The following is a 12506-nucleotide window of genomic DNA, read 5'->3' as shown; positions in this document are numbered from 1 at the left end:
ACGGGACCCGGGGTGTCGTCCAGATGAGCAAGGCAGCTAAAGTCGCCACTTCTGTGGTCTATGGGACCATCTTCCTCTGTGGGACGGCCGGGAACGTCCTGGTCATCTGGGTCATTTGGATCTTGAGAAGCAAAAGCTGCATGCAGAGGAGGCTGAGCCGACACATGGTGAGCATGGCGTGTTCCGATCTCCTCATCCTGACCATCGGTCTACCCATCGAGCTGTACGCCATCATCTGGTACCCTCACCCTTGGCCAATTGGAAACGTTGGCTGCAAGGGTTTCTACTTGCTCTGGGAGGTTTGCAGCTACACATCAATATTCAACGTCCTGACCTTCAGTTTGGAACGCTACCTTGCCATCTGTTACCCAATGCAGATCAAGTTAATGGCGACATCAAGGACCACCAAAGTGATTGGCTTGGTTTGGGCCATGGCTTCCATCACAGGGTTGCCTGTCGCTTTTGTGATCGGTGTAGAAGATGCTTGGAAGCCCTTCAGGGCCCGAGGGGAGACCAGATCTTCTCTCAACATATGTACCAATATTTCTGGGAGAATGCCTCTCTTTCAGCTGGTCATCTACCTCTCCTTCTCTCTCTATGTTCTGGTGCTCCTGCTGGTGGCTTTTACCTGCAGACAGATGATAAAAACCCTCCTCAGAGGCCGGCCCGTGTCCATCGCACTCCAAAGGACCAGCTCTGCAGGCAGGACCCTGCCAAAGTTTAAGGAGATGAGGCGGCAAAACGTGGTGATGCTGGGTAAGTAGGACAGAGGGATCTGCAGTGCGTGTGCGGGAGAGGTACAGAGGTCAGGGATACGCTGGAAATTAACCACCTGCTTCAGAGAAACTGAGCAATCAGATTAATCTTGGCAAGAACAATACTGCATATATTATAAATCTACATTTATAATACACATCACCGCCACACTCCTCCATCCAGTTCCCCTCCTCTCCTCCCTCCCTTCATTCCATGATCCACTGTCCTCTCCTGTCAGATTCCATCTTCTTCGGCCCTTTGTCACTTCCACCTATCACCTCCCAGCTTCTTACATCATTCCCGCTCTCCCCCCCCCCTCACCTGCCTAGCAGCCCCACCTCACCTGCATCCACCTATCACTCGCCAGCTCTGGCTCCACCCCTTGCCCCCACCGTTTTATACTGGCTCTCTCCCCTCTTTCTTTCCAGTCCTGATGAAGGGTCTCGACCTGAAATGTCGACTGTCCATTTAAGATAAGATTTCTTTATTAGTCACGTGTACGTTGAAACACACAGAGCGTAGAGTGTTCTGGGGGCAGCCCGCAAGTGTCGCCACACTGCCGGCGCCAACATAGCACGCCCACAACTTCCTAACCCCTACGTCTTTGGGATGTGGGAGGAAACCGGAGCACCCGGAGGAAACCCACGCAGACACAGGGAGAACGTACAAACTCCTTACAGACTGCGGCCAGTATTGAACCCGGGTCGCTGGTGCTGTAATAGCGTTATGCTAACTGCTACACTACCCTGCCTGCCCCCCCACAGACGCTGCCTGACCTGCTGAGTTCCTCCAGCTGTGTGTGTTGCTCCAGATACCAGCATCTGCAGTCTCTTGTGTCTCCATTTAACACTCATTTTGTCAGGATCTGAGTGTCACTGACAAGGCCAGCATTTATTGCCCATCCCTGCCTGCCCTTGGGAAGGTGGTGGTGAGCCCCCCTCTTTGAACTGCTGCTGAAGCAGTTGGGTGGGGTTCCAGGACTTAGACCCAATGACCATGAAGGACCAGGGGTATATTTCCAAGTCAGGAGGGGAACCTGCAGGTGGTGGTGTCCCCATGCATCCTGCTGTCCTTGATTGCTGGTTGAGGTCACAGGTCTGGAAGATGCTGCTGCAGTAGCAGAAGCAATTTTGTAGGAAGCAGACACTGCAGCCATGGTGCCCTGGTCCTGGAGGGGAAAAATGCTTAACATGGTGGCGGGGGTACACACAATATGATTTACTTCAGTTTCTCAGGGTAAATGGTTGTGGTAAATTGTTTGACCAAAGAGGTTGGCCTAACCTGGCATTTTAAAGGGGGTGAGATGTAGAGCCAGAGGAATTTCAGAGTTCAGGACACAGGCAGCTAAGGACTTGGTTACCAATGGAGTTGTAATGAAGACTGGGGTACATAACGGACCAGAACTGGTGAGAGTTCCACAGGTTCTAACCTTTTTGGACATTTTCAATGCAGGGCAGATTTCACCATTTTATAAGTTTTTCTGACAAACCTCCCGTAGCACTGACGTGAATCGGAGAATGTTAGGTTGTCATGGTTAAAATGGGACAGGACCAGACACTAGCTTGTCCCCCAGAGCACCGTGGAAGATGAGTCAAGACTAAGTGCATGTTCAGGGGAATTTAGAAGGTGAAGTACATTTGGACTAGAATGCATGGCGCGCGATTCCACTCCCCTTTTAAAGTTAGGGCCGGGAGAAGTTAATTCAGCAGCAGGTCATAGACAAACAGCAACGCCTAGACTTACTTCAGTGTGAAGATGTACCCGTTAGACATCCTGAGATGGTTGAGCTTGTAGTTCAGGCTGCTGTGCTTTGCAGCTGGCCATTGTAGGTGAAGGGTACGATTTGTCTTCAATTTTTGCTCTTTTCCTGTGGGAAACCATCAGACCTGCTCTTTGTGACTCTTCAGATGGTATTAGGCATGCTGGAGACAGTGAACTCACTGGTCAAGGCCTCAGAAACTAAAGCCACTGTCCATCCAATTGAATGAGATGACCATCCGAGCATGAACAGTCTCCACTGTTCTTTAGTGTTGCATCCCTTTACGAAAGGCAAATTTGTTAATGGCATAGGTTGGCTGCAATACGGTGGTATATTGACCAGTGGTGTCCCGCAGGGATCAGTGCTGGGACCTCTGTTTGTGATATATATATATATATATTAATGACTTGGGTTGATCAGTAAATTTGTGGATGACACAAAAATTGGTGGCGTTGTGGACAGTGAAGGAGGTTGTCAAAGGATACAGCAGAGTATAGATCAGTTGCAGATATGGACGGAGAAATGGCAGATGGAGTTTCATCTGGGCAAGTGTGAGGTGTTGCGCTTTAGGAGGTCAAATGTAAGGGGATTGTACACAGTAAATGACAGGACCCTTAGGAGAATTAAAGTACAGAGGGATCTTGCCATGCAACTCCATGGCTCCCTGAAAGTGGCAACATAAGTAGACAGGGTGATAAAGAAGGCATACGGCATGCTTGACATTCATTCGGGGCATTGAGTACAAGAGTGAGAAAGTCATGTTGCAGCTGTATAAAACTTTGGTTAGGCCGCACAGAGTATTATGTGCAGTTCTGGTTGCTCCATTATGAGAAGGATGTGGAGGCTTTGGAGAGGGTGCAGAGGAGCTTTACCAGTATGCTGCTTGAATTGGAGAGTATTAGCTATAACGAGAGCTTGGACAGTCTTGGGTTGTTTTCTCTGCAACATTGGAAGCTGAGGGGAAACCTGATGAATGCACCATAGAAAGCATCCTATCTGGATGCGTCACGGCTTGGTACGGCAACTGCTCTGCCCAGGACCACACGAAACTGCAGAGAGTTGTGGACACAGCCCAGCACATCACGGAAACCAGCCTCCCCTCCATGGACTCTGTCTATACCTCTTGCTGCCTTGGTGAAGCAGCCAGCATAATCAAAGACCCCACCCCCCCTCAGGTTATTCTCTCTTCTCCCCTCTCCCATCAGGCTGAAGATACAGGAGCCTGAGGGCACGTATCACCAGGCTCAAAGACAGCTTCTATCCCGCTGTGATAAGACTATTGAACAGTTCCCTTATATGATGAGATGGACTCTTGACCTCACAATCTACCTTGTTATGACCTTGCACCTTATTGTCTACCTGCACTGCACTTCCCTGTAGCTGTGACACTTTACTCTGTACTCTGTATTGTTCTTACCCTGTACTACCTCAATGCACTGTGTAATGAATTGACCTGTACGATTGGTATGCAAGACAAGTTTTTCACTGTACCTCGGTACAAGTTACAATGATAAACCAATACTAACAGAAGTTTATAAAGTTATGATATAGATAGGTTAGACGGTCAGAGTCTCATTCCTAGGGTAGAAATGTCAAATACTAGAGGACACAGGTTTGCGTAACAGGGGGATAGTTTAAAGGAGATGTGCAGGACAAGTTTTTTACACAGAGAGTGGTGGGTGCCTGGAACGCACTGCCAGGGTATTGGTATTAGTTTATTATAGTCACTTGTACCGAGGTACAGTGAAAAACTTGTCTTGCATACCGATCGTACAGGTCAATTCATTACACAGTGCAGTTACATTGAGTTAGTACAGAGTCCATTGATGTAGTACAGGTGAAAACAATAACAGTACAAAGTAAAGTGTCCCAGCTACAGGGAAAGTGCAGTGCAATAAGGTGCAAGGTCACAGATAGTGGCATTCAAGAGGCATTTAGACAGATATATCAACATGAAGGGAGTGGAGCAATATGGATCATGTGCAGGCAGAAGGGATTTGTTTTATTTGGCATCATGGTCAATTCAGAAATCATGGGCCAAAGGGCCTGTTCCTGTGCTGTAATACAATATATGCTCCTATAACATATTGTTTATCTACACAGGGTGTATTGTTGGAACATTGGCTGTTTGTTGGTTTCCGTTCCAAGCGAGGCGACTAATGACAGCTATTCAGTCCAAGACCGAGTGGACAGAACATTACTACAGATCCTACCTTGCTATGCAGCCCATCACCAACACTCTCTATTACATCAGCTCAGCAATCAACCCTTTCCTTTACAACGTGACCTCCAAACAGTTCCGCAAGATGTTCATGCAAGTGCTAAGAGGCTGCTGTCGGTCCAGCTCCATCCCTTCAGAGTACGGGAGAAACTCACAATCAGACCCGAAACAAGAGGCCATTTCATTAAATGTGAAACCATTCTCTTCTGGGAGTAGTGGAGAATGAAGGAGAACCTTCACACTGAACGATTCCACTCTTGCTCTGGTGTGAGATGAAGATGCATTTTAAAGACTTCAGGATATTAAGCAGGCCAAGTCAGGCCAAGGATTTTACTCTGCCATTTTGAGTTAACCACGTTGATTCTAATACTTATCCCTTTACGCTGATTAAAATACCTTGCTAGAATCTTGCCTCACAATAGACAAGATTCCAACCATTATCACAGGAATTAAAAATAAAGTCCCTTTTCTTCTGATAGATGGATGGTTAACCAAGGGAAGGTGCAAGGTTACAGAGTGAAGAGAGGATGTCACAAAGCTCAGTTTGCACAAACCCTGATCAAAGTCTCACCGCTGTCAGGCAGAGGTTCAGTCTGCACAGACTCCTTGTGAGGTGGCTGGAATATTGAGGTGGGGACTTAGGGGGACAGTTCGGTCTGGGACAGGACTTGTCACATCCTGGCTCTGAAGAGAAATATAAGACCCCATGGCAGCATCAGTGGACGATTTCCTTCCAGATTCCTGGTGAAAATTTTTATTATTTGATCAACAAAACAAACTTCCACTTTGCTTTTTCTTGGAGCATGTTGTGCCCAATCTGTCTGGCGTGTTTCTCAGATTAAACAGTGGCAAAAGTTTAAAAGTGCTTTTTCAAGAAAGGAAACTCATAGACTGTAATAAAAACATAAAATGATGGAAACGCTCTGAAAATTTCCAGCATTTGCTGTTCTTTATTTCAGATTTTGAGCATCTGCAGTTTTTGGATTTTCATTAGCTTTAGGGCGTCCTGTTGAGCAATATTTTCTTTCTCATGCGTAATGACTGTGAAGGAAAAGTGAACAGGTTTCCTTCTACTATCCCTGATACCTGCTTCAAAGTACATGCATGAGAACAGAGTAGAACACAGAGGGAACAGAGTCTAATGCAGTCAGATGTCCTCAAATTACCAGATGGCCACTTGGGTAAGGAAGCAACTTCTGATCAGTGGCCCATGTAGCTCGAAAACTTCAGGAGGGGAATGAAACATTGGTTCCGTGACTGAGTGCCTACGAGAGAGGAACTGCTTTTATTACATGCAGAGTGTTCATGTTGAGCAGTTCCAGAGCAATGATTTCCCGTTTGTAACGTTCCCTGGTTGTGAGTATAAAATCTCCAAATATTGACAGAAGCCATCAGGTATAAGATTGTATATCTAGGAAGCCTCTCAAAAGCCTCGTTACTGCAGGAGGAAGAGTAAAAGTGTTTAATTCCAGTGAGTTATCTGGCTCCCCATCTGTTCATCAGGTTTTTTTTGACTCATTAGCTAATTTCTTCTGGCAGATGTGTACACAGGAGCAGAGAATATATAGAGGTGGAGGTTGAGAGTGTAATTCAACACAGCTCCCAGTTTCCCTTACCTTAAGCTGGAAAGCATATCTTTGCCCAGTGGTTCAGCACACATCTGTCTAAAACACATCAGCAGCTTCCATTTATATGCAGTCATTCATCTGAATGCAGTCAAATGAATGTTGGCATTCGTTTCTAGAGGAATAGAATATAAGAGCAGGGATGTGATGTTGAGGCTCTATAAGGCATTGGTAAGACCTCACTTGGAGTACTGTGTGCGGTTTTGGGCTCCTTATTTAAGAAAAGATGTGCTGATGTTGGAGAGGGTTCAGAGAAGATTCACTAGAATGATTCCAGGAATGAGAGGGTTAACATATGAGGAATGTTTGACGGCTCTTGGGCTGTACTCCTTGGAGTTCAGAAGAATGGGGGGGACCTCATAGAAACATTTCGAATGTTAAAAGGCCTGGACAGAGTAGATGTGGCAAAGTTGTTTCCCATGGTTGGGGAGTCTAGTACAAGAGGGCACAACTTCAGGATTGAAGGGCACCCATTCAGAACAGAGATGCGGAGAAGTTTCTTCAGCCAGAGAGTGGCTGTGGAGGCAAAGTCACTGGGTGTATTTAAGGCAGAGAGTGATAGGTATCTGAGTAGCCAGGGCATCAAAGGTTATGGTGAGAAGGTGGGGGAGTGGGGCTAAATGGGAGAATGGATCAGCTCATGATAGAATGGCGGAGCAGACTTGATGGGCCGAATGGCAGACCTGCTCCTTTGTCTTATGGTCTTATGGTCTTATATACCACCTACATCAGGGTGAAACATCCCAAGATACTTGAGGTTTACCAGGATGCTGCCTGGATTAGAGGGCATGCAACTAGAGTTGTTTTCTCTGGAGCGGCAGAGGCTGAGGGGAGACCTGATAGAAGTTTATAAAGTTATGAGAGGCATAGACAGAGTAGACAGCCAGTATCTTTTTCCCAGGGTCAAAATGTCTAATACTAGAGGGCATGCATTTGTGAGAGGGGGAAAGTTCAAAGGAGATGTGCGGGGCAAATTTTTTACACAGAGGTGGTGGGTGCCTGGAATGTGCTGCCAGGGGTGGTGGTGGAGGCAGATATGATAGTCGTGTTTAAGAGGCTCTCAGGTAGGCACATGAATGTGCAGAGAATGGAGGGATGTGGACCATGTGCAGGCAGAAGGATTAGTTTAATTAAAGATCATGAGCTTAATTAGTTTGGCATAACATTGTGGGCTGAAGGGCCTGTTCCTGTGCTGTACTGTGTTGAAGTACTTCACAGAAGAGGTTTCAAACAACATTTAAAACCAAGGCTGACAAAAATACTAGGACAAGGAACAAAGGGTTCTAAGAAGTGCCTTCAATGAGGCAGAGAGATCTAGGTATGGAATTCCAGAACTGTGGTGCTGAAGATACAGCTATCGATGGTGATGTGATGAAAATCTGGGATGAAAGAGAGGAAAGCTGGTATCCTGGAGGGCAGTAGGTTTGGAGGAGGTTACAGAAAGCAGGAGGAAGCATGGGAGATGTTGCGTCATTGAGAGCCATTCAGTAAACACCAGGGTGAATGGGAGATGTGAGGAAGGTCCAGTCCCTCGATCATCTTGGTCAAGATGGCAGTTAGAGGTCTATGGGCCAGGCAGCATCTATGGAGGGAAATAGACAGTCGACATTTCGGGCCGAGACCCTTCATCTGGACCTGATGAAGCGTCTCGACCTGAAACGTTGACTGTCCGTTTCCCACCACAGATGCTGGCTGACCTGCTGAGTTCCTCCAGCGTCTTTTGTGTTGCTCCAGAGTCCAGCATCTGCAGTCTCTTGTGTCTCGAGTTAAAGGTCTACGTTTTATTTCCTCCAGGTCCTATGTCACGTCTGTTGTTCAGTGAAGGGGCTGACCGACACTGGAGGAGGACTGAATGGATACTGTTTCCTCTCCACCATTTCACCCAGCTCAGCATTCCCCACACGTGAGTCTGATATTGGGTGACAAAGAACTATTCACTCGCAGGGACTTTGAAGTGGAGCTTCAATCAATTAATTTTCCAGCAGAGGTCACTGGATGGAGATCAGCATTGCCAGGCTTTTCCCTTTGTGAAATAAAGATTAATTTGAAGTTCATTCATTGTCGTCTGACTCTATGTCAATATTAAGAAATCTCAGTAACCCACATATTGGTCATGTAAATATTCATGACATCTTGAGACTATTCACTCTACTCTTTCCTACCAGAATGTTCATCGTTTCCTATTTATAGTTTTCTCCACAAGAACACAATGGCAGAAGTAGGTCCCATTCAGTATGATCATGGCTGATGGACCTGACAACTCCTTCTCTGTGCCAGACCCCCGTTGTCCTCAAGTCTCCTGATCTTTCAAATATTTATCGATATCCACTTTAAATACTTCTAATGAGCTGGCACCCACAACTCTCTGGGATAGAGAATTCTCTGTGCAAGAAGATATTTCCCTGCACCTCAGTTTTAAATGACCAGCCCCTAATCTTAAAATTAGGTGCCCCTGTTCAAGATTCTTGAACTAGTGAAAACACCTTGCCATCCACCCTGTTATATCCCCTCAGGACCTTATGTGTTTTAATAAGATCACCCCTCCTTCTAAACTCCAAAGACTCCAACTCTTTTAAGCTACTAACTCTCAGCAACAACATAACAAATTCCCCAAACCAGCAGACCTCCCCAAACCAGCAGACATCCCCGGAGCAGCAGAAATCCCCAGACCAGCAGACCTCCCCAAACCAGCAGATATCCCCAGACCAGCAGATATCCCCAGACCAGCAGACCTCCCCAGACCAGCAGACATCTCCAGACCAGCAGACCATCCCAGACCAGCAGACCTCCCCAGACCAGCAGACATCCCCAGACTAGCAGACATCCCCAAACCAGCAGATATCCCCGGAGCAGCAGAAATCCCCAGACCAGCAGACCTCCCCAAACCAGCAGATATCCCCAGACCAGCAGACCTCCCCAGACTAGCAGACAACCCCAAACCAGCAGACATCCCCAGAGCAGCAAACCCCAGACCAGCAGACCTCCCCAAACCAGTAGATATCCCGAGCAGCAGATATCCCCAGACCAGCAGACCTCCCCAGACCAGCAGACATCTCCAGACCAGCAGACCATCCCAGACCAGCAGACCTCCCAGACCAGCAGACATCCCCAGACTAGCAGACATCCCCAAACCAGCAGACATCCCCAGAGCAGCAAACCCCAGACCAGCAGACCTCCCCAAACCAGTAGATATCCCGAGCAGCAGATATCTCCAGACCAGCAGACCTCCCCAAACCAGTAGATATCCCGAGCAGCAGATATCCCCAGACCAGCAGACATTTCCAGACCAGCAGACCATCCCAGACCAGCAGACTTCCCCAGACCAGCAGACCATCCCAGACCAGCAGACCTCCCCAGACCAGCAGACCATCCCAGACCAGCAGACCTCCCCAGACCAGCAGACCATCCCCAGACCAGCAGACCATCCCAGACCAGCAGACCTCCCCAGACCAGCAGACCTCCCCAGATATCATGTGGTTAGTGCAGGAAAGTGGTGCTGAGATAAAACCTCAGCCAGATCTTACAATGACAGAGCAGACTGCATGGCCTGTTCCTACTTTACTTCTTTATGTTCTAATATTTAGACCAGGGAATGGCTATACATGTCAGCATGGCGTGCGGCTTGAAGGCAAACTCGGAGGGGATAATCTTCCGACATGCCAGCTCCCTCTTGCATCAGGTTTGGGTGGTGCCCTTGGAGCAGCCAAGGTGAGTGCATTGTGTAGGTGGCACATAGTGCGGCCACTGTGCACCAACGACGGGTGGGATAAGTGATGAAGGTGGCGGATGGGCCGCCAATCAAATGGTAACGCATCACTGTAGGTTTGTAGTCACGGCAACCTGCTGTACTTACCTGGTGTGGACTGCATGAGATTCCAGGTCAACGCCAACAAGTGCACGTGGCAGAAACAGGCCACTCATTTAGTGTTCACAATCGATGCACATCCCCATCTGTTCCATCTCCTTCCAGCTGATCATCCTGTCCCTTCACTCACACGCACATGTGCAGTTCATTTTGAAAATACCTAACCCATTTTCCTCCACCACATCCTGCTTCCGGGAGTTTTACATTCCAATCATTCCAAGTGAGGACGTTTCTCCTTATTTCCTGAATGGATTCGTGGGTGGTTATTTTCTATTTATTAGTTTTAGATTCTGAGAGGGTTGTCTCTCATGTGGCCACGAACCTCAACGTAAACTTGAGGAACACACTCACCTTCCCATTTTTACAGACTTTCAGACTCAAACCACTAGCTCAGTAGATCAAGTAGAACGCTCACCTCGCCTTGGGACAGGGTAACAAATGCTGGCCTTGCCGGTGATGTCCAAAGCCCAAGAACAGAATCAAACAGCATCCAAGGAAGATATTCAGACCATTATGTCTGCCAACTCTTTGAATGTGCTTACCAATTAGTCCTAGTCCCCCTGCACCCTATAATTATTACTTCCTCAAGTAATAATTCTTTTTTGAAAGTTACAATCAAATCTATTTCCAATACCCAGTGCATCCCAGTTTAGACCAATTCACTGTGCATGGTGGTGTAGCAGTTAGTGTGACGCTAATACAGCGCCAGCGACCCAGGTTCAATTCTGGCCGCTGTCTGTGAGGAGTTCGTACATTCTCCCCGTGTCTGCGTGGGTTTCCTCCGGGTGCTCCGGTTTCCTCCCATGTTCCAAAGATTTACAGTTTAGGAAGTTGTGAGCGTGCTATGTTGGCGCCAGAAGAGTGGCGACACTTGCAGGCTGCCCCCCGCACATTCTCAGTAACACAAAAAGACGCATTTCACTGTGTGTTTCAATGTACATGTGACTAACAAATAAACATCTTAAATAAATACTCTCATCCCACTTCTGATTTTTTTGCCAATTGCATTAATTATGGGCCCCTGCTTATTGAAAAATTGATGGAAATTTGTGCCAGTACTCAAGCATCTAATCCCTCATGTCTGTATTTAACTGATGTGCCTAGTTTCTGCTGAGGTGTTGAACCAAGACCTAATGATCTGCCTCACTGGTTCAGGTGGGTGATGAAGATTCTTGGGCTTTATTTCCGAAGAGCCATTGGCTTTAACCAACATTCCCCCCTCAGCCAGCAACAGCAAGAACTGAGTTTTGTAAAATAAACATTTCCAGGATGTCAGTGCATTATACAAAAACAATTCTCTCTAAAGTACTCTAGGGCACGTTCAAACAATGTAATTATCATACAGCAATTAACATGGCTTTTAACTTAATGATGGGAAGGATATTGGCAAATATTTGTCATAGTCACTGTTGATTCTAGGCAGATAAAAACCACATTATTCTCTCAATAGAATATTACCAAGAAATCCTGGAAGTATCCTTTGCTAGTGGATTACATTGTCATTGTTATTTTAGTCAACCTGAGACAAAAGAGCAAAGGTTGGAAATGCTTAGTAAGTCAAATGCAATATCTGTCCTTTCTCCCCTTCCCCTCTTATGATCCAAAGCCTCAAAAAATGTTTCCCTGTTCAAGCAGCAACTCATTTGTATTCCCATGAATTTAGTAGGGTCAATGTGATTGCCACACAGAAACCAAACACACAGACTGTTTCTCACCTATCCCCCACCTGCGTGTGTTCCTCCCTCTCCCCCCACCTTCTTATTCTGGCTTCTGCCCTCTTCCTTTCCAGTCCTGATGAAGGGTCTCAGCCCGAAGCGTCGACTGTTTATTTCCCTTCATGGATGCTGCCTGACCTGCTGAGTTCCTCCAGCACTTTTTGTGTATTGCTCCAGATTCCAGCATCTGCAGAATTTTTTGTGTCTCCATGTTTTTCGAATAGCTCCTTCTGTCTGCAAATGTGACTCTGAACTTCTGGTCAGCCTCCATCATACTCCAAGCCTGGTCTCTGCCCTAGACCCCCTATGCTGTTCCCATGAACCTCAGGGTAAGCTTGAGGAACAACACCTCATCTTTCCACTTTTACAGATTTTCAGACTCAAAACTGAGTTCGACAGTTTTAGATAACAGTTCTGCAGTTCCTATTTACACCTCTTCTTGACACATATTTTATACCTTTTTCTCAGGCAGCCCCTGTGCATTGAGGAAAACTTGCTCCCACTCCAGTTCCATGGGTTCTGAAGTGGCTGATGAGGTCAGTACGGGATCCACAGACTGTGCTGA

General features: G+C 46.9%; 1 long non-coding RNA gene across 1 annotated transcript; it reads left to right on the top strand.

Moving 5' to 3' along the window:
• The first annotated feature begins 514 nt into the window (after window positions 1–514).
• On the top strand, window positions 515–8415 carry LOC127583119 (uncharacterized). Its single transcript, XR_007958212.1, has 2 exons — window positions 515–756; window positions 8156–8415. It is a non-coding gene; the product is annotated as an uncharacterized LOC127583119 (long non-coding RNA).
• The last annotated feature ends 4091 nt before the right edge of the window (window positions 8416–12506 follow it).

Source organism: Pristis pectinata, chromosome 25, assembly GCF_009764475.1.
Source record: "Pristis pectinata isolate sPriPec2 chromosome 25, sPriPec2.1.pri, whole genome shotgun sequence".
NCBI classification, from domain to species: domain Eukaryota; kingdom Metazoa; phylum Chordata; class Chondrichthyes; order Rhinopristiformes; family Pristidae; genus Pristis; species Pristis pectinata.
This window is presented reverse-complemented; position numbering and strand designations above follow the sequence as displayed.